The sequence below is a fragment of the Phyllobates terribilis genome, unplaced genomic scaffold (genome assembly GCF_046119375.1).
Source record: "Phyllobates terribilis strain yellow unplaced genomic scaffold, ASM4611937v1 Scaffold_1248__1_contigs__length_344610, whole genome shotgun sequence".
In the NCBI taxonomy this organism is placed as follows: Eukaryota; Metazoa; Chordata; class Amphibia; order Anura; family Dendrobatidae; genus Phyllobates; species Phyllobates terribilis.
The window spans coordinates 78724-101750 of NW_027364008.1; the positions used below are offsets into that span (position 1 = coordinate 78724).

A 23027-nucleotide genomic window follows, 5' to 3' on the forward strand; every position below is an offset into this window, starting at 1 on the left:
AACATTCAAAAACTGACGCGTGTTTTTTAGTCAAACGTATTTCAAGTAGGATTTGTTTTTTTCAGGCAAAAATGCTGAACGCCCGCGTTTTGGCACTTCATTCTAACCCTTCACACAAGATTCAATTTGGATTCGTAGCTCAACTCATTCTCAACCACCCCTTTTTACACTAAAGTGTCAAGGGACTCAACAACTCATGGGTCCGGTAAGTTATTTGGATTCCCATTTCCTTTCTAATGGAAAAAGTTGTAGAATTGAATGGAAAAGTTCTAAGTTGGTGACAAAATCTCTCGAGAAAAGGAGGGAACAGTGCCCCGTGTGAGGCTCGAACTCACGACCTTCAGATTATGAGACTGACACGCTACCTACTGCGCTAACGAGGCAAGCTGTACCTGCAGATCTGCAGAAGTTTATTGTGCATAGCAGAAAACTTTTTTTTTTCATAATGTCACTGAGACATTAGAGCATCTTTTCCCATATGGTCTAGCGGTTAGGATTCCTGGCTCTCACCCAGGTGGCCCGGGTTTGACTCCCGGTATGGGAATGCATCTTTATCTTAGCTACTGCCACCATTCAAAGACTGACACGTGTTTTTCAATCAAAAATGTTTCTGGTAGATTTTCACTTTGCAACAAAAATACTTAACATTGGCGATGCATTATGACTTTTGCAAAAGATTTCCTTTTGTTTCATAGCTTAAGCCTTTTTCAACTACACAGTTTTACACAAAAGTGTCAAGGGACTCAACAAGCCATGTGTCCTGTCTGTCATTAGGGCTCCCATGTTCTTTCTAATCGGAAACAGTTTAGAACTGAATTGGAAAGTTCAGAGTTAGTGACAAAATCTCTTGAGAAAAGGAGGATGCCACGTGTGAGCAAAAAACTCATGATCTTCAAATTATTCAACTGACGTGCCAAAAACCTTGACCATGTAGCGTGTTTCAGCTCTTGTAATGTTGATGTTTTGTATTCAAAGCAAAACACTATTTTTTTTTTTTTTTTTTTTTTTACACCTGTCTTGCTGTTTACTGTACTGCTTACACCATGTGGAGAAAGACTTAGTTAGTATTCCTGGTTGACTGGTTCGATTCCTGCTATGGGAGAGACTTTTTTTTGGGGACTAGTGTCCACATTCCAAAGCCAACACGTGCCTTGCAGACAGAATCAGTTTAGGTTGGAACTGCTCTTTGCAGCCAAAAATGCAGACCACCAGGTTTTTTGGATATTTATTTGCACAAAAGCTTATTTGATGTCATATCTCAAACCATTCATATCTCTCACTTTTAATTCCTGGGTGTTAAGGGACTCAACAAGCCTTTATCCCTGTTTGTCATTGGAGCTCCCCTTCCATCAATTGGTGATATTTTGCTACTGAATGGAAAAGAGCTGTGACTCTCTAGCCAAGATGGTTGCAAAATCAGTTAAGGAAACACGGTACCAGTGCCCCATGTGAGAATCGAACTCATGACCTTCAGATTACGAGACTGACGCGCTACCTGCTGCGCTAACGAGGCAAAATGCACGTAATAATCTGCGGAAGTTGCTTGTGCAAAGCAGTACACCTCTTTTTTTTCATATTGTAAGTGAGCTGGCAGTACATCTTCTCCCATATGGTCTAGCGGTTAGGATTCCTGGTTTTCACCCAGGCGGCCTGGGTTCGACTCCTGGTATGGGAACGCATCCTTTTCTGCACCGCTGCCAACATTCAAAAACTGACGCGTGTTTTTTAGTCAAACGTATTTCAAGTAGGATTTGTTTTTTTCAGGCAAAAATGCTGAACGCCCGCGTTTTGGCACTTCATTCTAACCCTTCACACAAGATTCAATTTGGATTCGTAGCTCAACTCATTCTCAACCACCCCTTTTTACACTAAAGTGTCAAGGGACTCAACAACTCATGGGTCCGGTAAGTTATTTGGATTCCCATTTCCTTTCTAATGGAAAAAGTTGTAGAATTGAATGGAAAAGTTCTAAGTTGGTGACAAAATCTCTCGAGAAAAGGAGGGAACAGTGCCCCGTGTGAGGCTCGAACTCACGACCTTCAGATTATGAGACTGACACGCTACCTACTGCGCTAACGAGGCAAGCTGTACCTGCAGATCTGCAGAAGTTTATTGTGCATAGCAGAAAACTTTTTTTTTTCATAATGTCACTGAGACATTAGAGCATCTTTTCCCATATGGTCTAGCGGTTAGGATTCCTGGCTCTCACCCAGGTGGCCCGGGTTTGACTCCCGGTATGGGAATGCATCTTTATCTTAGCTACTGCCACCATTCAAAGACTGACACGTGTTTTTCAATCAAAAATGTTTCTGGTAGATTTTCACTTTGCAACAAAAATACTTAACATTGGCGATGCATTATGACTTTTGCAAAAGATTTCCTTTTGTTTCATAGCTTAAGCCTTTTTCAACTACACAGTTTTACACAAAAGTGTCAAGGGACTCAACAAGCCATGTGTCCTGTCTGTCATTAGGGCTCCCATGTTCTTTCTAATCGGAAACAGTTTAGAACTGAATTGGAAAGTTCAGAGTTAGTGACAAAATCTCTTGAGAAAAGGAGGATGCCACGTGTGAGCAAAAAACTCATGATCTTCAAATTATTCAACTGACGTGCCAAAAACCTTGACCATGTAGCGTGTTTCAGCTCTTGTAATGTTGATGTTTTGTATTCAAAGCAAAACACTCTTTTTTTTTTTTTTTTTTTTTTTTTTTTACACCTGTCTTGCTGTTTACTGTACTGCTTACACCATGTGGAGAAAGACTTAGTTAGTATTCCTGGTTGACTGGTTCGATTCCTGCTATGGGAGAGACTTTTTTTTGGGGACTAGTGTCCACATTCCAAAGCCAACACGTGCCTTGCAGACAGAATCAGTTTAGGTTGGAACTGCTCTTTGCAGCCAAAAATGCAGACCACCAGGTTTTTTGGATATTTATTTGCACAAAAGCTTATTTGATGTCATATCTCAAACCATTCATATCTCTCACTTTTAATTCCTGGGTGTTAAGGGACTCAACAAGCCTTTATCCCTGTTTGTCATTGGAGCTCCCCTTCCATCAATTGGTGATATTTTGCTACTGAATGGAAAAGAGCTGTGACTCTCTAGCCAAGATGGTTGCAAAATCAGTTAAGGAAACACGGTACCAGTGCCCCATGTGAGAATCGAACTCATGACCTTCAGATTACGAGACTGACGCGCTACCTGCTGCGCTAACGAGGCAAAATGCACGTAATAATCTGCGGAAGTTGCTTGTGCAAAGCAGTACACCTCTTTTTTTTCATATTGTAAGTGAGCTGGCAGTACATCTTCTCCCATATGGTCTAGCGGTTAGGATTCCTGGTTTTCACCCAGGCGGCCTGGGTTCGACTCCTGGTATGGGAACGCATCCTTTTCTGCACCGCTGCCAACATTCAAAAACTGACGCGTGTTTTTTAGTCAAACGTATTTCAAGTAGGATTTGTTTTTTTCAGGCAAAAATGCTGAACGCCCGCGTTTTGGCACTTCATTCTAACCCTTCACACAAGATTCAATTTGGATTCGTAGCTCAACTCATTCTCAACCACCCCTTTTTACACTAAAGTGTCAAGGGACTCAACAACTCATGGGTCCGGTAAGTTATTTGGATTCCCATTTCCTTTCTAATGGAAAAAGTTGTAGAATTGAATGGAAAAGTTCTAAGTTGGTGACAAAATCTCTCGAGAAAAGGAGGGAACAGTGCCCCGTGTGAGGCTCGAACTCACGACCTTCAGATTATGAGACTGACACGCTACCTACTGCGCTAACGAGGCAAGCTGTACCTGCAGATCTGCAGAAGTTTATTGTGCATAGCAGAAAACTTTTTTTTTTCATAATGTCACTGAGACATTAGAGCATCTTTTCCCATATGGTCTAGCGGTTAGGATTCCTGGCTCTCACCCAGGTGGCCCGGGTTTGACTCCCGGTATGGGAATGCATCTTTATCTTAGCTACTGCCACCATTCAAAGACTGACACGTGTTTTTCAATCAAAAATGTTTCTGGTAGATTTTCACTTTGCAACAAAAATACTTAACATTGGCGATGCATTATGACTTTTGCAAAAGATTTCCTTTTGTTTCATAGCTTAAGCCTTTTTCAACTACACAGTTTTACACAAAAGTGTCAAGGGACTCAACAAGCCATGTGTCCTGTCTGTCATTAGGGCTCCCATGTTCTTTCTAATCGGAAACAGTTTAGAACTGAATTGGAAAGTTCAGAGTTAGTGACAAAATCTCTTGAGAAAAGGAGGATGCCACGTGTGAGCAAAAAACTCATGATCTTCAAATTATTCAACTGACGTGCCAAAAACCTTGACCATGTAGCGTGTTTCAGCTCTTGTAATGTTGATGTTTTGTATTCAAAGCAAAACACTCTTTTTTTTTTTTTTTTTTTTTTTACACCTGTCTTGCTGTTTACTGTACTGCTTACACCATGTGGAGAAAGACTTAGTTAGTATTCCTGGTTGACTGGTTCGATTCCTGCTATGGGAGAGACTTTTTTTTGGGGACTAGTGTCCACATTCCAAAGCCAACACGTGCCTTGCAGACAGAATCAGTTTAGGTTGGAACTGCTCTTTGCAGCCAAAAATGCAGACCACCAGGTTTTTTGGATATTTATTTGCACAAAAGCTTATTTGATGTCATATCTCAAACCATTCATATCTCTCACTTTTAATTCCTGGGTGTTAAGGGACTCAACAAGCCTTTATCCCTGTTTGTCATTGGAGCTCCCCTTCCATCAATTGGTGATATTTTGCTACTGAATGGAAAAGAGCTGTGACTCTCTAGCCAAGATGGTTGCAAAATCAGTTAAGGAAACACGGTACCAGTGCCCCATGTGAGAATCGAACTCATGACCTTCAGATTACGAGACTGACGCGCTACCTGCTGCGCTAACGAGGCAAAATGCACGTAATAATCTGCGGAAGTTGCTTGTGCAAAGCAGTACACCTCTTTTTTTTCATATTGTAAGTGAGCTGGCAGTACATCTTCTCCCATATGGTCTAGCGGTTAGGATTCCTGGTTTTCACCCAGGCGGCCTGGGTTCGACTCCTGGTATGGGAACGCATCCTTTTCTGCACCGCTGCCAACATTCAAAAACTGACGCGTGTTTTTTAGTCAAACGTATTTCAAGTAGGATTTGTTTTTTTCAGGCAAAAATGCTGAACGCCCGCGTTTTGGCACTTCATTCTAACCCTTCACACAAGATTCAATTTGGATTCGTAGCTCAACTCATTCTCAACCACCCCTTTTTACACTAAAGTGTCAAGGGACTCAACAACTCATGGGTCCGGTAAGTTATTTGGATTCCCATTTCCTTTCTAATGGAAAAAGTTGTAGAATTGAATGGAAAAGTTCTAAGTTGGTGACAAAATCTCTCGAGAAAAGGAGGGAACAGTGCCCCGTGTGAGGCTCGAACTCACGACCTTCAGATTATGAGACTGACACGCTACCTACTGCGCTAACGAGGCAAGCTGTACCTGCAGATCTGCAGAAGTTTATTGTGCATAGCAGAAAACTTTTTTTTTTCATAATGTCACTGAGACATTAGAGCATCTTTTCCCATATGGTCTAGCGGTTAGGATTCCTGGCTCTCACCCAGGTGGCCCGGGTTTGACTCCCGGTATGGGAATGCATCTTTATCTTAGCTACTGCCACCATTCAAAGACTGACACGTGTTTTTCAATCAAAAATGCTTCTGGTAGATTTTCACTTTGCAACAAAAATACTTAACATTGGCGATGCATTATGACTTTTGCAAAAGATTTCCTTTTGTTTCATAGCTTAAGCCTTTTTCAACTACACAGTTTTACACAAAAGTGTCAAGGGACTCAACAAGCCATGTGTCCTGTCTGTCATTAGGGCTCCCATGTTCTTTCTAATCGGAAACAGTTTAGAACTGAATTGGAAAGTTCAGAGTTAGTGACAAAATCTCTTGAGAAAAGGAGGATGCCACGTGTGAGCAAAAAACTCATGATCTTCAAATTATTCAACTGACGTGCCAAAAACCTTGACCATGTAGCGTGTTTCAGCTCTTGTAATGTTGATGTTTTGTATTCAAAGCAAAACACTCTTTTTTTTTTTTTTTTTTTTTTTACACCTGTCTTGCTGTTTACTGTACTGCTTACACCATGTGGAGAAAGACTTAGTTAGTATTCCTGGTTGACTGGTTCGATTCCTGCTATGGGAGAGACTTTTTTTTGGGGACTAGTGTCCACATTCCAAAGCCAACACGTGCCTTGCAGACAGAATCAGTTTAGGTTGGAACTGCTCTTTGCAGCCAAAAATGCAGACCACCAGGTTTTTTGGATATTTATTTGCACAAAAGCTTATTTGATGTCATATCTCAAACCATTCATATCTCTCACTTTTAATTCCTGGGTGTTAAGGGACTCAACAAGCCTTTATCCCTGTTTGTCATTGGAGCTCCCCTTCCATCAATTGGTGATATTTTGCTACTGAATGGAAAAGAGCTGTGACTCTCTAGCCAAGATGGTTGCAAAATCAGTTAAGGAAACACGGTACCAGTGCCCCATGTGAGAATCGAACTCATGACCTTCAGATTACGAGACTGACGCGCTACCTGCTGCGCTAACGAGGCAAAATGCACGTAATAATCTGCGGAAGTTGCTTGTGCAAAGCAGTACACCTCTTTTTTTTCATATTGTAAGTGAGCTGGCAGTACATCTTCTCCCATATGGTCTAGCGGTTAGGATTCCTGGTTTTCACCCAGGCGGCCTGGGTTCGACTCCTGGTATGGGAACGCATCCTTTTCTGCACCGCTGCCAACATTCAAAAACTGACGCGTGTTTTTTAGTCAAACGTATTTCAAGTAGGATTTGTTTTTTTCAGGCAAAAATGCTGAACGCCCGCGTTTTGGCACTTCATTCTAACCCTTCACACAAGATTCAATTTGGATTCGTAGCTCAACTCATTCTCAACCACCCCTTTTTACACTAAAGTGTCAAGGGACTCAACAACTCATGGGTCCGGTAAGTTATTTGGATTCCCATTTCCTTTCTAATGGAAAAAGTTGTAGAATTGAATGGAAAAGTTCTAAGTTGGTGACAAAATCTCTCGAGAAAAGGAGGGAACAGTGCCCCGTGTGAGGCTCGAACTCACGACCTTCAGATTATGAGACTGACACGCTACCTACTGCGCTAACGAGGCAAGCTGTACCTGCAGATCTGCAGAAGTTTATTGTGCATAGCAGAAAACTTTTTTTTTTCATAATGTCACTGAGACATTAGAGCATCTTTTCCCATATGGTCTAGCGGTTAGGATTCCTGGCTCTCACCCAGGTGGCCCGGGTTTGACTCCCGGTATGGGAATGCATCTTTATCTTAGCTACTGCCACCATTCAAAGACTGACACGTGTTTTTCAATCAAAAATGCTTCTGGTAGATTTTCACTTTGCAACAAAAATACTTAACATTGGCGATGCATTATGACTTTTGCAAAAGATTTCCTTTTGTTTCATAGCTTAAGCCTTTTTCAACTACACAGTTTTACACAAAAGTGTCAAGGGACTCAACAAGCCATGTGTCCTGTCTGTCATTAGGGCTCCCATGTTCTTTCTAATCGGAAACAGTTTAGAACTGAATTGGAAAGTTCAGAGTTAGTGACAAAATCTCTTGAGAAAAGGAGGATGCCACGTGTGAGCAAAAAACTCATGATCTTCAAATTATTCAACTGACGTGCCAAAAACCTTGACCATGTAGCGTGTTTCAGCTCTTGTAATGTTGATGTTTTGTATTCAAAGCAAAACACTCTTTTTTTTTTTTTTTTTACACCTGTCTTGCTGTTTACTGTACTGCTTACACCATGTGGAGAAAGACTTAGTTAGTATTCCTGGTTGACTGGTTCGATTCCTGCTATGGGAGAGACTTTTTTTTGGGGACTAGTGTCCACATTCCAAAGCCAACACGTGCCTTGCAGACAGAATCAGTTTAGGTTGGAACTGCTCTTTGCAGCCAAAAATGCAGACCACCAGGTTTTTTGGATATTTATTTGCACAAAAGCTTATTTGATGTCATATCTCAAACCATTCATATCTCTCACTTTTAATTCCTGGGTGTTAAGGGACTCAACAAGCTTTTATCCCTGTTTGTCATTGGAGCTCCCCTTCCATCAATTGGTGATATTTTGCTACTGAATGGAAAAGAGCTGTGACTCTCTAGCTAAGATGGTTGCAAAATCAGTTAAGGAAACACGGTACCAGTGCCCCATGTGAGAATCGAACTCATGACCTTCAGATTACGAGACTGACGCGCTACCTGCTGCGCTAACGAGGCAAAATGCACGTAATAATCTGCGGAAGTTGCTTGTGCAAAGCAGTACACCTCTTTTTTTTCATATTGTAAGTGAGCTGGCAGTACATCTTCTCCCATATGGTCTAGCGGTTAGGATTCCTGGTTTTCACCCAGGCGGCCTGGGTTCGACTCCTGGTATGGGAACGCATCCTTTTCTGCACCGCTGCCAACATTCAAAAACTGACGCGTGTTTTTTAGTCAAACGTATTTCAAGTAGGATTTTTTTTTTTCAGGCAAAAATGCTGAACGCCCGCGTTTTGGCACTTCATTCTAACCCTTCACACAAGATTCAATTTGGATTCGTAGCTCAACTCATTCTCAACCACCCCTTTTTACACTAAAGTGTCAAGGGACTCAACAACTCATGGGTCCGGTAAGTTATTTGGATTCCCATTTCCTTTCTAATGGAAAAAGTTGTAGAATTGAATGGAAAAGTTCTAAGTTGGTGACAAAATCTCTCGAGAAAAGGAGGGAACAGTGCCCCGTGTGAGGCTCGAACTCACGACCTTCAGATTATGAGACTGACACGCTACCTACTGCGCTAACGAGGCAAGCTGTACCTGCAGATCTGCAGAAGTTTATTGTGCATAGCAGAAAACTTTTTTTTTTCATAATGTCACTGAGACATTAGAGCATCTTTTCCCATATGGTCTAGCGGTTAGGATTCCTGGCTCTCACCCAGGTGGCCCGGGTTTGACTCCCGGTATGGGAATGCATCTTTATCTTAGCTACTGCCACCATTCAAAGACTGACACGTGTTTTTCAATCAAAAATGCTTCTGGTAGATTTTCACTTTGCAACAAAAATACTTAACATTGGCGATGCATTATGACTTTTGCAAAAGATTTCCTTTTGTTTCATAGCTTAAGCCTTTTTCAACTACACAGTTTTACACAAAAGTGTCAAGGGACTCAACAAGCCATGTGTCCTGTCTGTCATTAGGGCTCCCATGTTCTTTCTAATCGGAAACAGTTTAGAACTGAATTGGAAAGTTCAGAGTTAGTGACAAAATCTCTTGAGAAAAGGAGGATGCCACGTGTGAGCAAAAAACTCATGATCTTCAAATTATTCAACTGACGTGCCAAAAACCTTGACCATGTAGCGTGTTTCAGCTCTTGTAATGTTGATGTTTTGTATTCAAAGCAAAACACTCTTTTTTTTTTTTTTTTTACACCTGTCTTGCTGTTTACTGTACTGCTTACACCATGTGGAGAAAGACTTAGTTAGTATTCCTGGTTGACTGGTTCGATTCCTGCTATGGGAGAGACTTTTTTTTGGGGACTAGTGTCCACATTCCAAAGCCAACACGTGCCTTGCAGACAGAATCAGTTTAGGTTGGAACTGCTCTTTGCAGCCAAAAATGCAGACCACCAGGTTTTTTGGATATTTATTTGCACAAAAGCTTATTTGATGTCATATCTCAAACCATTCATATCTCTCACTTTTAATTCCTGGGTGTTAAGGGACTCAACAAGCCTTTATCCCTGTTTGTCATTGGAGCTCCCCTTCCATCAATTGGTGATATTTTGCTACTGAATGGAAAAGAGCTGTGACTCTCTAGCCAAGATGGTTGCAAAATCAGTTAAGGAAACACGGTACCAGTGCCCCATGTGAGAATCGAACTCATGACCTTCAGATTACGAGACTGACGCGCTACCTGCTGCGCTAACGAGGCAAAATGCACGTAATAATCTGCGGAAGTTGCTTGTGCAAAGCAGTACACCTCTTTTTTTTCATATTGTAAGTGAGCTGGCAGTACATCTTCTCCCATATGGTCTAGCGGTTAGGATTCCTGGTTTTCACCCAGGCGGCCTGGGTTCGACTCCTGGTATGGGAACGCATCCTTTTCTGCACCGCTGCCAACATTCAAAAACTGACGCGTGTTTTTTAGTCAAACGTATTTCAAGTAGGATTTGTTTTTTTCAGGCAAAAATGCTGAACGCCCGCGTTTTGGCACTTCATTCTAACCCTTCACACAAGATTCAATTTGGATTCGTAGCTCAACTCATTCTCAACCACCCCTTTTTACACTAAAGTGTCAAGGGACTCAACAACTCATGGGTCCGGTAAGTTATTTGGATTCCCATTTCCTTTCTAATGGAAAAAGTTGTAGAATTGAATGGAAAAGTTCTAAGTTGGTGACAAAATCTCTCGAGAAAAGGAGGGAACAGTGCCCCGTGTGAGGCTCGAACTCACGACCTTCAGATTATGAGACTGACACGCTACCTACTGCGCTAACGAGGCAAGCTGTACCTGCAGATCTGCAGAAGTTTATTGTGCATAGCAGAAAACTTTTTTTTTTCATAATGTCACTGAGACATTAGAGCATCTTTTCCCATATGGTCTAGCGGTTAGGATTCCTGGCTCTCACCCAGGTGGCCCGGGTTTGACTCCCGGTATGGGAATGCATCTTTATCTTAGCTACTGCCACCATTCAAAGACTGACACGTGTTTTTCAATCAAAAATGCTTCTGGTAGATTTTCACTTTGCAACAAAAATACTTAACATTGGCGATGCATTATGACTTTTGCAAAAGATTTCCTTTTGTTTCATAGCTTAAGCCTTTTTCAACTACACAGTTTTACACAAAAGTGTCAAGGGACTCAACAAGCCATGTGTCCTGTCTGTCATTAGGGCTCCCATGTTCTTTCTAATCGGAAACAGTTTAGAACTGAATTGGAAAGTTCAGAGTTAGTGACAAAATCTCTTGAGAAAAGGAGGATGCCACGTGTGAGCAAAAAACTCATGATCTTCAAATTATTCAACTGACGTGCCAAAAACCTTGACCATGTAGCGTGTTTCAGCTCTTGTAATGTTGATGTTTTGTATTCAAAGCAAAACACTCTTTTTTTTTTTTTTTTTTTTTTTACACCTGTCTTGCTGTTTACTGTACTGCTTACACCATGTGGAGAAAGACTTAGTTAGTATTCCTGGTTGACTGGTTCGATTCCTGCTATGGGAGAGACTTTTTTTTGGGGACTAGTGTCCACATTCCAAAGCCAACACGTGCCTTGCAGACAGAATCAGTTTAGGTTGGAACTGCTCTTTGCAGCCAAAAATGCAGACCACCAGGTTTTTTGGATATTTATTTGCACAAAAGCTTATTTGATGTCATATCTCAAACCATTCATATCTCTCACTTTTAATTCCTGGGTGTTAAGGGACTCAACAAGCCTTTATCCCTGTTTGTCATTGGAGCTCCCCTTCCATCAATTGGTGATATTTTGCTACTGAATGGAAAAGAGCTGTGACTCTCTAGCCAAGATGGTTGCAAAATCAGTTAAGGAAACACGGTACCAGTGCCCCATGTGAGAATCGAACTCATGACCTTCAGATTACGAGACTGACGCGCTACCTGCTGCGCTAACGAGGCAAAATGCACGTAATAATCTGCGGAAGTTGCTTGTGCAAAGCAGTACACCTCTTTTTTTTCATATTGTAAGTGAGCTGGCAGTACATCTTCTCCCATATGGTCTAGCGGTTAGGATTCCTGGTTTTCACCCAGGCGGCCTGGGTTCGACTCCTGGTATGGGAACGCATCCTTTTCTGCACCGCTGCCAACATTCAAAAACTGACGCGTGTTTTTTAGTCAAACGTATTTCAAGTAGGATTTGTTTTTTTCAGGCAAAAATGCTGAACGCCCGCGTTTTGGCACTTCATTCTAACCCTTCACACAAGATTCAATTTGGATTCGTAGCTCAACTCATTCTCAACCACCCCTTTTTACACTAAAGTGTCAAGGGACTCAACAACTCATGGGTCCGGTAAGTTATTTGGATTCCCATTTCCTTTCTAATGGAAAAAGTTGTAGAATTGAATGGAAAAGTTCTAAGTTGGTGACAAAATCTCTCGAGAAAAGGAGGGAACAGTGCCCCGTGTGAGGCTCGAACTCACGACCTTCAGATTATGAGACTGACACGCTACCTACTGCGCTAACGAGGCAAGCTGTACCTGCAGATCTGCAGAAGTTTATTGTGCATAGCAGAAAACTTTTTTTTTTCATAATGTCACTGAGACATTAGAGCATCTTTTCCCATATGGTCTAGCGGTTAGGATTCCTGGCTCTCACCCAGGTGGCCCGGGTTTGACTCCCGGTATGGGAATGCATCTTTATCTTAGCTACTGCCACCATTCAAAGACTGACACGTGTTTTTCAATCAAAAATGCTTCTGGTAGATTTTCACTTTGCAACAAAAATACTTAACATTGGCGATGCATTATGACTTTTGCAAAAGATTTCCTTTTGTTTCATAGCTTAAGCCTTTTTCAACTACACAGTTTTACACAAAAGTGTCAAGGGACTCAACAAGCCATGTGTCCTGTCTGTCATTAGGGCTCCCATGTTCTTTCTAATCGGAAACAGTTTAGAACTGAATTGGAAAGTTCAGAGTTAGTGACAAAATCTCTTGAGAAAAGGAGGATGCCACGTGTGAGCAAAAAACTCATGATCTTCAAATTATTCAACTGACGTGCCAAAAACCTTGACCATGTAGCGTGTTTCAGCTCTTGTAATGTTGATGTTTTGTATTCAAAGCAAAACACTCTTTTTTTTTTTTTTTTTACACCTGTCTTGCTGTTTACTGTACTGCTTACACCATGTGGAGAAAGACTTAGTTAGTATTCCTGGTTGACTGGTTCGATTCCTGCTATGGGAGAGACTTTTTTTTGGGGACTAGTGTCCACATTCCAAAGCCAACACGTGCCTTGCAGACAGAATCAGTTTAGGTTGGAACTGCTCTTTGCAGCCAAAAATGCAGACCACCAGGTTTTTTGGATATTTATTTGCACAAAAGCTTATTTGATGTCATATCTCAAACCATTCATATCTCTCACTTTTAATTCCTGGGTGTTAAGGGACTCAACAAGCTTTTATCCCTGTTTGTCATTGGAGCTCCCCTTCCATCAATTGGTGATATTTTGCTACTGAATGGAAAAGAGCTGTGACTCTCTAGCTAAGATGGTTGCAAAATCAGTTAAGGAAACACGGTACCAGTGCCCCATGTGAGAATCGAACTCATGACCTTCAGATTACGAGACTGACGCGCTACCTGCTGCGCTAACGAGGCAAAATGCACGTAATAATCTGCGGAAGTTGCTTGTGCAAAGCAGTACACCTCTTTTTTTTCATATTGTAAGTGAGCTGGCAGTACATCTTCTCCCATATGGTCTAGCGGTTAGGATTCCTGGTTTTCACCCAGGCGGCCTGGGTTCGACTCCTGGTATGGGAACGCATCCTTTTCTGCACCGCTGCCAACATTCAAAAACTGACGCGTGTTTTTTAGTCAAACGTATTTCAAGTAGGATTTGTTTTTTTCAGGCAAAAATGCTGAACGCCCGCGTTTTGGCACTTCATTCTAACCCTTCACACAAGATTCAATTTGGATTCGTAGCTCAACTCATTCTCAACCACCCCTTTTTACACTAAAGTGTCAAGGGACTCAACAACTCATGGGTCCGGTAAGTTATTTGGATTCCCATTTCCTTTCTAATGGAAAAAGTTGTAGAATTGAATGGAAAAGTTCTAAGTTGGTGACAAAATCTCTCGAGAAAAGGAGGGAACAGTGCCCCGTGTGAGGCTCGAACTCACGACCTTCAGATTATGAGACTGACACGCTACCTACTGCGCTAACGAGGCAAGCTGTACCTGCAGATCTGCAGAAGTTTATTGTGCATAGCAGAAAACTTTTTTTTTTCATAATGTCACTGAGACATTAGAGCATCTTTTCCCATATGGTCTAGCGGTTAGGATTCCTGGCTCTCACCCAGGTGGCCCGGGTTTGACTCCCGGTATGGGAATGCATCTTTATCTTAGCTACTGCCACCATTCAAAGACTGACACGTGTTTTTCAATCAAAAATGCTTCTGGTAGATTTTCACTTTGCAACAAAAATACTTAACATTGGCGATGCATTATGACTTTTGCAAAAGATTTCCTTTTGTTTCATAGCTTAAGCCTTTTTCAACTACACAGTTTTACACAAAAGTGTCAAGGGACTCAACAAGCCATGTGTCCTGTCTGTCATTAGGGCTCCCATGTTCTTTCTAATCGGAAACAGTTTAGAACTGAATTGGAAAGTTCAGAGTTAGTGACAAAATCTCTTGAGAAAAGGAGGATGCCACGTGTGAGCAAAAAACTCATGATCTTCAAATTATTCAACTGACGTGCCAAAAACCTTGACCATGTAGCGTGTTTCAGCTCTTGTAATGTTGATGTTTTGTATTCAAAGCAAAACACTCTTTTTTTTTTTTTTTTTACACCTGTCTTGCTGTTTACTGTACTGCTTACACCATGTGGAGAAAGACTTAGTTAGTATTCCTGGTTGACTGGTTCGATTCCTGCTATGGGAGAGACTTTTTTTTGGGGACTAGTGTCCACATTCCAAAGCCAACACGTGCCTTGCAGACAGAATCAGTTTAGGTTGGAACTGCTCTTTGCAGCCAAAAATGCAGACCACCAGGTTTTTTGGATATTTATTTGCACAAAAGCTTATTTGATGTCATATCTCAAACCATTCATATCTCTCACTTTTAATTCCTGGGTGTTAAGGGACTCAACAAGCTTTTATCCCTGTTTGTCATTGGAGCTCCCCTTCCATCAATTGGTGATATTTTGCTACTGAATGGAAAAGAGCTGTGACTCTCTAGCTAAGATGGTTGCAAAATCAGTTAAGGAAACACGGTACCAGTGCCCCATGTGAGAATCGAACTCATGACCTTCAGATTACGAGACTGACGCGCTACCTGCTGCGCTAACGAGGCAAAATGCACGTAATAATCTGCGGAAGTTGCTTGTGCAAAGCAGTACACCTCTTTTTTTTCATATTGTAAGTGAGCTGGCAGTACATCTTCTCCCATATGGTCTAGCGGTTAGGATTCCTGGTTTTCACCCAGGCGGCCTGGGTTCGACTCCTGGTATGGGAACGCATCCTTTTCTGCACCGCTGCCAACATTCAAAAACTGACGCGTGTTTTTTAGTCAAACGTATTTCAAGTAGGATTTGTTTTTTTCAGGCAAAAATGCTGAACGCCCGCGTTTTGGCACTTCATTCTAACCCTTCACACAAGATTCAATTTGGATTCGTAGCTCAACTCATTCTCAACCACCCCTTTTTACACTAAAGTGTCAAGGGACTCAACAACTCATGGGTCCGGTAAGTTATTTGGATTCCCATTTCCTTTCTAATGGAAAAAGTTGTAGAATTGAATGGAAAAGTTCTAAGTTGGTGACAAAATCTCTCGAGAAAAGGAGGGAACAGTGCCCCGTGTGAGGCTCGAACTCACGACCTTCAGATTATGAGACTGACACGCTACCTACTGCGCTAACGAGGCAAGCTGTACCTGCAGATCTGCAGAAGTTTATTGTGCATAGCAGAAAACTTTTTTTTTTCATAATGTCACTGAGACATTAGAGCATCTTTTCCCATATGGTCTAGCGGTTAGGATTCCTGGCTCTCACCCAGGTGGCCCGGGTTTGACTCCCGGTATGGGAATGCATCTTTATCTTAGCTACTGCCACCATTCAAAGACTGACACGTGTTTTTCAATCAAAAATGTTTCTGGTAGATTTTCACTTTGCAACAAAAATACTTAACATTGGCGATGCATTATGACTTTTGCAAAAGATTTCCTTTTGTTTCATAGCTTAAGCCTTTTTCAACTACACAGTTTTACACAAAAGTGTCAAGGGACTCAACAAGCCATGTGTCCTGTCTGTCATTAGGGCTCCCATGTTCTTTCTAATCGGAAACAGTTTAGAACTGAATTGGAAAGTTCAGAGTTAGTGACAAAATCTCTTGAGAAAAGGAGGATGCCACGTGTGAGCAAAAAACTCATGATCTTCAAATTATTCAACTGACGTGCCAAAAACCTTGACCATGTAGCGTGTTTCAGCTCTTGTAATGTTGATGTTTTGTATTCAAAGCAAAACACTCTTTTTTTTTTTTTTTTTTTTTTTTACACCTGTCTTGCTGTTTACTGTACTGCTTACACCATGTGGAGAAAGACTTAGTTAGTATTCCTGGTTGACTGGTTCGATTCCTGCTATGGGAGAGACTTTTTTTTGGGGACTAGTGTCCACATTCCAAAGCCAACACGTGCCTTGCAGACAGAATCAGTTTAGGTTGGAACTGCTCTTTGCAGCCAAAAATGCAGACCACCAGGTTTTTTGGATATTTATTTGCACAAAAGCTTATTTGATGTCATATCTCAAACCATTCATATCTCTCACTTTTAATTCCTGGGTGTTAAGGGACTCAACAAGCCTTTATCCCTGTTTGTCATTGGAGCTCCCCTTCCATCAATTGGTGATATTTTGCTACTGAATGGAAAAGAGCTGTGACTCTCTAGCCAAGATGGTTGCAAAATCAGTTAAGGAAACACGGTACCAGTGCCCCATGTGAGAATCGAACTCATGACCTTCAGATTACGAGACTGACGCGCTACCTGCTGCGCTAACGAGGCAAAATGCACGTAATAATCTGCGGAAGTTGCTTGTGCAAAGCAGTACACCTCTTTTTTTTCATATTGTAAGTGAGCTGGCAGTACATCTTCTCCCATATGGTCTAGCGGTTAGGATTCCTGGTTTTCACCCAGGCGGCCTGGGTTCGACTCCTGGTATGGGAACGCATCCTTTTCTGCACCGCTGCCAACATTCAAAAACTGACGCGTGTTTTTTAGTCAAACGTATTTCAAGTAGGATTTGTTTTTTTCAGGCAAAAATGCTGAACGCCCGCGTTTTGGCACTTCATTCTAACCCTTCACACAAGATTCAATTTGGATTCGTAGCTCAACTCATTCTCAACCACCCCTTTTTACACTAAAGTGTCAAGGGACTCAACAACTCATGGGTCCGGTAAGTTATTTGGATTCCCATTTCCTTTCTAATGGAAAAAGTTGTAGAATTGAATGGAAAAGTTCTAAGTTGGTGACAAAATCTCTCGAGAAAAGGAGGGAACAGTGCCCCGTGTGAGGCTCGAACTCACGACCTTCAGATTATGAGACTGACACGCTACCTACTGCGCTAACGAGGCAAGCTGTACCTGCAGATCTGCAGAAGTTTATTGTGCATAGCAGAAAACTTTTTTTTTTCATAATGTCACTGAGACATTAGAGCATCTTTTCCCATATGGTCTAGCGGTTAGGATTCCTGGCTCTCACCCAGGTGGCCCGGGTTTGACTCCCGGTATGGGAATGCATCTTTATCTTAGCTACTGCCACCATTCAAAGACTGACACGTGTTTTTCAATCAAAAATGCTTCTGGTAGATTTTCACTTTGCAACAAAAATACTTAACATTGGCGATGCATTATGACTTTTGCAAAAGATTTCCTTTTGTTTCATAGCTTAAGCCTTTTTCAACTACACAGTTTTACACAAAAGTGTCAAGGGACTCAACAAGCCATGTGTCCTGTCTGTCATTAGGGCTCCCATGTTCTTTCTAATCGGAAACAGTTTAGAACTGAATTGGAAAGTTCAGAGTTAGTGACAAAATCTCTTGAGAAAAGGAGGATGCCACGTGTGAGCAAAAAACTCATGATCTTCAAATTATTCAACTGACGTGCCAAAAACCTTGACCATGTAGCGTGTTTCAGCTCTTGTAATGTTGATGTTTTGTATTCAAAGCAAAACACTCTTTTTTTTTTTTTTTTTTTTTTTACACCTGTCTTGCTGTTTACTGTACTGCTTACACCATGTGGAGAAAGACTTAGTTAGTATTCCTGGTTGACTGGTTCGATTCCTGCTATGGGAGAGACTTTTTTTTGGGGACTAGTGTCCACATTCCAAAGCCAACACGTGCCTTGCAGACAGAATCAGTTTAGGTTGGAACTGCTCTTTGCAGCCAAAAATGCAGACCACCAGGTTTTTTGGATATTTATTTGCACAAAAGCTTATTTGATGTCATATCTCAAACCATTCATATCTCTCACTTTTAATTCCTGGGTGTTAAGGGACTCAACAAGCCTTTATCCCTGTTTGTCATTGGAGCTCCCCTTCCATCAATTGGTGATATTTTGCTACTGAATGGAAAAGAGCTGTGACTCTCTAGCCAAGATGGTTGCAAAATCAGTTAAGGAAACACGGTACCAGTGCCCCATGTGAGAATCGAACTCATGACCTTCAGATTACGAGACTGACGCGCTACCTGCTGCGCTAACGAGGCAAAATGCACGTAATAATCTGCGGAAGTTGCTTGTGCAAAGCAGTACACCTCTTTTTTTTCATATTGTAAGTGAGCTGGCAGTACATCTTCTCCCATATGGTCTAGCGGTTAGGATTCCTGGTTTTCACCCAGGCGGCCTGGGTTCGACTCCTGGTATGGGAACGCATCCTTTTCTGCACCGCTGCCAACATTGAAAAACTGACGCGTGTTTTTTAGTCAAACGTATTTCAAGTAGGATTTGTTTTTTTCAGGCAAAAATGCTGAACGCCCGCGTTTTGGCACTTCATTCTAACCCTTCACACAAGATTCAATTTGGATTCGTAGCTCAACTCATTCTCAACCACCCCTTTTTACACTAAAGTGTCAAGGGACTCAACAACTCATGGGTCCGGTAAGTTATTTGGATTCCCATTTCCTTTCTAATGGAAAAAGTTGTAGAATTGAATGGAAAAGTTCTAAGTTGGTGACAAAATCTCTCGAGAAAAGGAGGGAACAGTGCCCCGTGTGAGGCTCGAACTCACGACCTTCAGATTATGAGACTGACACGCTACCTACTGCGCTAACGAGGCAAGCTGTACCTGCAGATCTGCAGAAGTTTATTGTGCATAGCAGAAAACTTTTTTTTTTCATAATGTCACTGAGACATTAGAGCATCTTTTCCCATATGGTCTAGCGGTTAGGATTCCTGGCTCTCACCCAGGTGGCCCGGGTTTGACTCCCGGTATGGGAATGCATCTTTATCTTAGCTACTGCCACCATTCAAAGACTGACACGTGTTTTTCAATCAAAAATGCTTCTGGTAGATTTTCACTTTGCAACAAAAATACTTAACATTGGCGATGCATTATGACTTTTGCAAAAGATTTCCTTTTGTTTCATAGCTTAAGCCTTTTTCAACTACACAGTTTTACACAAAAGTGTCAAGGGACTCAACAAGCCATGTGTCCTGTCTGTCATTAGGGCTCCCATGTTCTTTCTAATCGGAAACAGTTTAGAACTGAATTGGAAAGTTCAGAGTTAGTGACAAAATCTCTTGAGAAAAGGAGGATGCCACGTGTGAGCAAAAAACTCATGATCTTCAAATTATTCAACTGACGTGCCAAAAACCTTGACCATGTAGCGTGTTTCAGCTCTTGTAATGTTGATGTTTTGTATTCAAAGCAAAACACTCTTTTTTTTTTTTTTTTTACACCTGTCTTGCTGTTTACTGTACTGCTTACACCATGTGGAGAAAGACTTAGTTAGTATTCCTGGTTGACTGGTTCGATTCCTGCTATGGGAGAGACTTTTTTTTGGGGACTAGTGTCCACATTCCAAAGCCAACACGTGCCTTGCAGACAGAATCAGTTTAGGTTGGAACTGCTCTTTGCAGCCAAAAATGCAGACCACCAGGTTTTTTGGATATTTATTTGCACAAAAGCTTATTTGATGTCATATCTCAAACCATTCATATCTCTCACTTTTAATTCCTGGGTGTTAAGGGACTCAACAAGCCTTTATCCCTGTTTGTCATTGGAGCTCCCCTTCCATCAATTGGTGATATTTTGCTACTGAATGGAAAAGAGCTGTGACTCTCTAGCCAAGATGGTTGCAAAATCAGTTAAGGAAACACGGTACCAGTGCCCCATGTGAGAATCGAACTCATGACCTTCAGATTACGAGACTGACGCGCTACCTGCTGCGCTAACGAGGCAAAATGCACGTAATAATCTGCGGAAGTTGCTTGTGCAAAGCAGTACACCTCTTTTTTTTCATATTGTAAGTGAGCTGGCAGTACATCTTCTCCCATATGGTCTAGCGGTTAGGATTCCTGGTTTTCACCCAGGCGGCCTGGGTTCGACTCCTGGTATGGGAACGCATCCTTTTCTGCACCGCTGCCAACATTCAAAAACTGACGCGTGTTTTTTAGTCAAACGTATTTCAAGTAGGATTTGTTTTTTTCAGGCAAAAATGCTGAACGCCCGCGTTTTGGCACTTCATTCTAACCCTTCACACAAGATTCAATTTGGATTCGTAGCTCAACTCATTCTCAACCACCCCTTTTTACACTAAAGTGTCAAGGGACTCAACAACTCATGGGTCCGGTAAGTTATTTGGATTCCCATTTCCTTTCTAATGGAAAAAGTTGTAGAATTGAATGGAAAAGTTCTAAGTTGGTGAGAAAATCTCTCGAGAAAAGGAGGGAACAGTGCCCCATGTGAGGCTCGAACTCACGACCTTCAGATTATGAGACTGACACGCTACCTACTGCGCTAACGAGGCAAGCTGTACCTGCAGATCTGCAGAAGTTTATTGTGCATAGCAGAAAACTTTTTTTTTTCATAATGTCACTGAGACATTAGAGCATCTTTTCCCATATGGTCTAGCGGTTAGGATTCCTGGCTCTCACCCAGGTGGCCCGGGTTTGACTCCCGGTATGGGAATGCATCTTTATCTTAGCTACTGCCACCATTCAAAGACTGACACGTGTTTTTCAATCAAAAATGCTTCTGGTAGATTTTCACTTTGCAACAAAAATACTTAACATTGGCGATGCATTATGACTTTTGCAAAAGATTTCCTTTTGTTTCATAGCTTAAGCCTTTTTCAACTACACAGTTTTACACAAAAGTGTCAAGGGACTCAACAAGCCATGTGTCCTGTCTGTCATTAGGGCTCCCATGTTCTTTCTAATCGGAAACAGTTTAGAACTGAATTGGAAAGTTCAGAGTTAGTGACAAAATCTCTTGAGAAAAGGAGGATGCCACGTGTGAGCAAAAAACTCATGATCTTCAAATTATTCAACTGACGTGCCAAAAACCTTGACCATGTAGCGTGTTTCAGCTCTTGTAATGTTGATGTTTTGTATTCAAAGCAAAACACTCTTTTTTTTTTTTTTTTTACACCTGTCTTGCTGTTTACTGTACTGCTTACACCATGTGGAGAAAGACTTAGTTAGTATTCCTGGTTGACTGGTTCGATTCCTGCTATGGGAGAGACTTTTTTTTGGGGACTAGTGTCCACATTCCAAAGCCAACACGTGCCTTGCAGACAGAATCAGTTTAGGTTGGAACTGCTCTTTGCAGCCAAAAATGCAGACCACCAGGTTTTTTGGATATTTATTTGCACAAAAGCTTATTTGATGTCATATCTCAAACCATTCATATCTCTCACTTTTAATTCCTGGGTGTTAAGGGACTCAACAAGCCTTTATCCCTGTTTGTCATTGGAGCTCCCCTTCCATCAATTGGTGATATTTTGCTTCTGAATGGAAAAGAGCTGTGACTCTCTAGCCAAGATGGTTGCAAAATCAGTTAAGGAAACACGGTACCAGTGCCCCATGTGAGAATCGAACTCATGACCTTCAGATTACGAGACTGACGCGCTACCTGCTGCGCTAACGAGGCAAAATGCACGTAATAATCTGCGGAAGTTGCTTGTGCAAAGCAGTACACCTCTTTTTTTTCATATTGTAAGTGAGCTGGCAGTACATCTTCTCCCATATGGTCTAGCGGTTAGGATTCCTGGTTTTCACCCAGGCGGCCTGGGTTCGACTCCTGGTATGGGAACGCATCCTTTTCTGCACCGCTGCCAACATTCAAAAACTGACGCGTGTTTTTTAGTCAAACGTATTTCAAGTAGGATTTGTTTTTTTCAGGCAAAAATGCTGAACGCCCGCGTTTTGGCACTTCATTCTAACCCTTCACACAAGATTCAATTTGGATTCGTAGCTCAACTCATTCTCAACCACCCCTTTTTACACTAAAGTGTCAAGGGACTCAACAACTCATGGGTCCGGTAAGTTATTTGGATTCCCATTTCCTTTCTAATGGAAAAAGTTGTAGAATTGAATGGAAAAGTTCTAAGTTGGTGACAAAATCTCTCGAGAAAAGGAGGGAACAGTGCCCCGTGTGAGGCTCGAACTCACGACCTTCAGATTATGAGACTGACACGCTACCTACTGCGCTAACGAGGCAAGCTGTACCTGCAGATCTGCAGAAGTTTATTGTGCATAGCAGAAAACTTTTTTTTTTCATAATGTCACTGAGACATTAGAGCATCTTTTCCCATATGGTCTAGCGGTTAGGATTCCTGGCTCTCACCCAGGTGGCCCGGGTTTGACTCCCGGTATGGGAATGCATCTTTATCTTAGCTACTGCCACCATTCAAAGACTGACACGTGTTTTTCAATCAAAAATGCTTCTGGTAGATTTTCACTTTGCAACAAAAATACTTAACATTGGCGATGCATTATGACTTTTGCAAAAGATTTCCTTTTGTTTCATAGCTTAAGCCTTTTTCAACTACACAGTTTTACACAAAAGTGTCAAGGGACTCAACAAGCCATGTGTCCTGTCTGTCATTAGGGCTCCCATGTTCTTTCTAATCGGAAACAGTTTAGAACTGAATTGGAAAGTTCAGAGTTAGTGACAAAATCTCTTGAGAAAAGGAGGATGCCACGTGTGAGCAAAAAACTCATGATCTTCAAATTATTCAACTGACGTGCCAAAAACCTTGACCATGTAGCGTGTTTCAGCTCTTGTAATGTTGATGTTTTGTATT

The 23027-nt window shown here is 41.7% G+C and overlaps 13 non-coding genes across 13 annotated transcripts; all 13 read left to right on the plus strand.

The window, feature by feature from the left end:
* The first annotated feature begins 1603 nt into the window (after positions 1–1603).
* Positions 1604–1675, plus strand: TRNAE-UUC (transfer RNA glutamic acid (anticodon UUC)). Its single transcript has one exon. It is a non-coding gene; the product is annotated as a tRNA-Glu (tRNA).
* Positions 1676–3307: 1632 nt separating this feature from the next.
* TRNAE-UUC (transfer RNA glutamic acid (anticodon UUC)) lies at positions 3308–3379 on the plus strand. The gene has a single exon. It is a non-coding gene; the product is annotated as a tRNA-Glu (tRNA).
* A 1627-nt stretch (positions 3380–5006) lies between these two features.
* Positions 5007–5078, plus strand: TRNAE-UUC (transfer RNA glutamic acid (anticodon UUC)). Its single transcript has one exon. It is a non-coding gene; the product is annotated as a tRNA-Glu (tRNA).
* Positions 5079–6705: 1627 nt separating this feature from the next.
* Positions 6706–6777, plus strand: TRNAE-UUC (transfer RNA glutamic acid (anticodon UUC)). The gene has a single exon. It is a non-coding gene; the product is annotated as a tRNA-Glu (tRNA).
* A 1621-nt stretch (positions 6778–8398) lies between these two features.
* TRNAE-UUC (transfer RNA glutamic acid (anticodon UUC)) lies at positions 8399–8470 on the plus strand. Its single transcript has one exon. It is a non-coding gene; the product is annotated as a tRNA-Glu (tRNA).
* Positions 8471–10091: 1621 nt separating this feature from the next.
* On the plus strand, positions 10092–10163 carry TRNAE-UUC (transfer RNA glutamic acid (anticodon UUC)). The gene has a single exon. It is a non-coding gene; the product is annotated as a tRNA-Glu (tRNA).
* A 1627-nt stretch (positions 10164–11790) lies between these two features.
* Positions 11791–11862, plus strand: TRNAE-UUC (transfer RNA glutamic acid (anticodon UUC)). Its single transcript has one exon. It is a non-coding gene; the product is annotated as a tRNA-Glu (tRNA).
* Positions 11863–13483: 1621 nt separating this feature from the next.
* Positions 13484–13555, plus strand: TRNAE-UUC (transfer RNA glutamic acid (anticodon UUC)). Its single transcript has one exon. It is a non-coding gene; the product is annotated as a tRNA-Glu (tRNA).
* Positions 13556–15176: 1621 nt separating this feature from the next.
* On the plus strand, positions 15177–15248 carry TRNAE-UUC (transfer RNA glutamic acid (anticodon UUC)). The gene has a single exon. It is a non-coding gene; the product is annotated as a tRNA-Glu (tRNA).
* A 1628-nt stretch (positions 15249–16876) lies between these two features.
* Positions 16877–16948, plus strand: TRNAE-UUC (transfer RNA glutamic acid (anticodon UUC)). The gene has a single exon. It is a non-coding gene; the product is annotated as a tRNA-Glu (tRNA).
* Positions 16949–18575: 1627 nt separating this feature from the next.
* On the plus strand, positions 18576–18647 carry TRNAE-UUC (transfer RNA glutamic acid (anticodon UUC)). The gene has a single exon. It is a non-coding gene; the product is annotated as a tRNA-Glu (tRNA).
* A 1621-nt stretch (positions 18648–20268) lies between these two features.
* TRNAE-UUC (transfer RNA glutamic acid (anticodon UUC)) lies at positions 20269–20340 on the plus strand. The gene has a single exon. It is a non-coding gene; the product is annotated as a tRNA-Glu (tRNA).
* A 1621-nt stretch (positions 20341–21961) lies between these two features.
* Positions 21962–22033, plus strand: TRNAE-UUC (transfer RNA glutamic acid (anticodon UUC)). The gene has a single exon. It is a non-coding gene; the product is annotated as a tRNA-Glu (tRNA).
* The last annotated feature ends 994 nt before the right edge of the window (positions 22034–23027 follow it).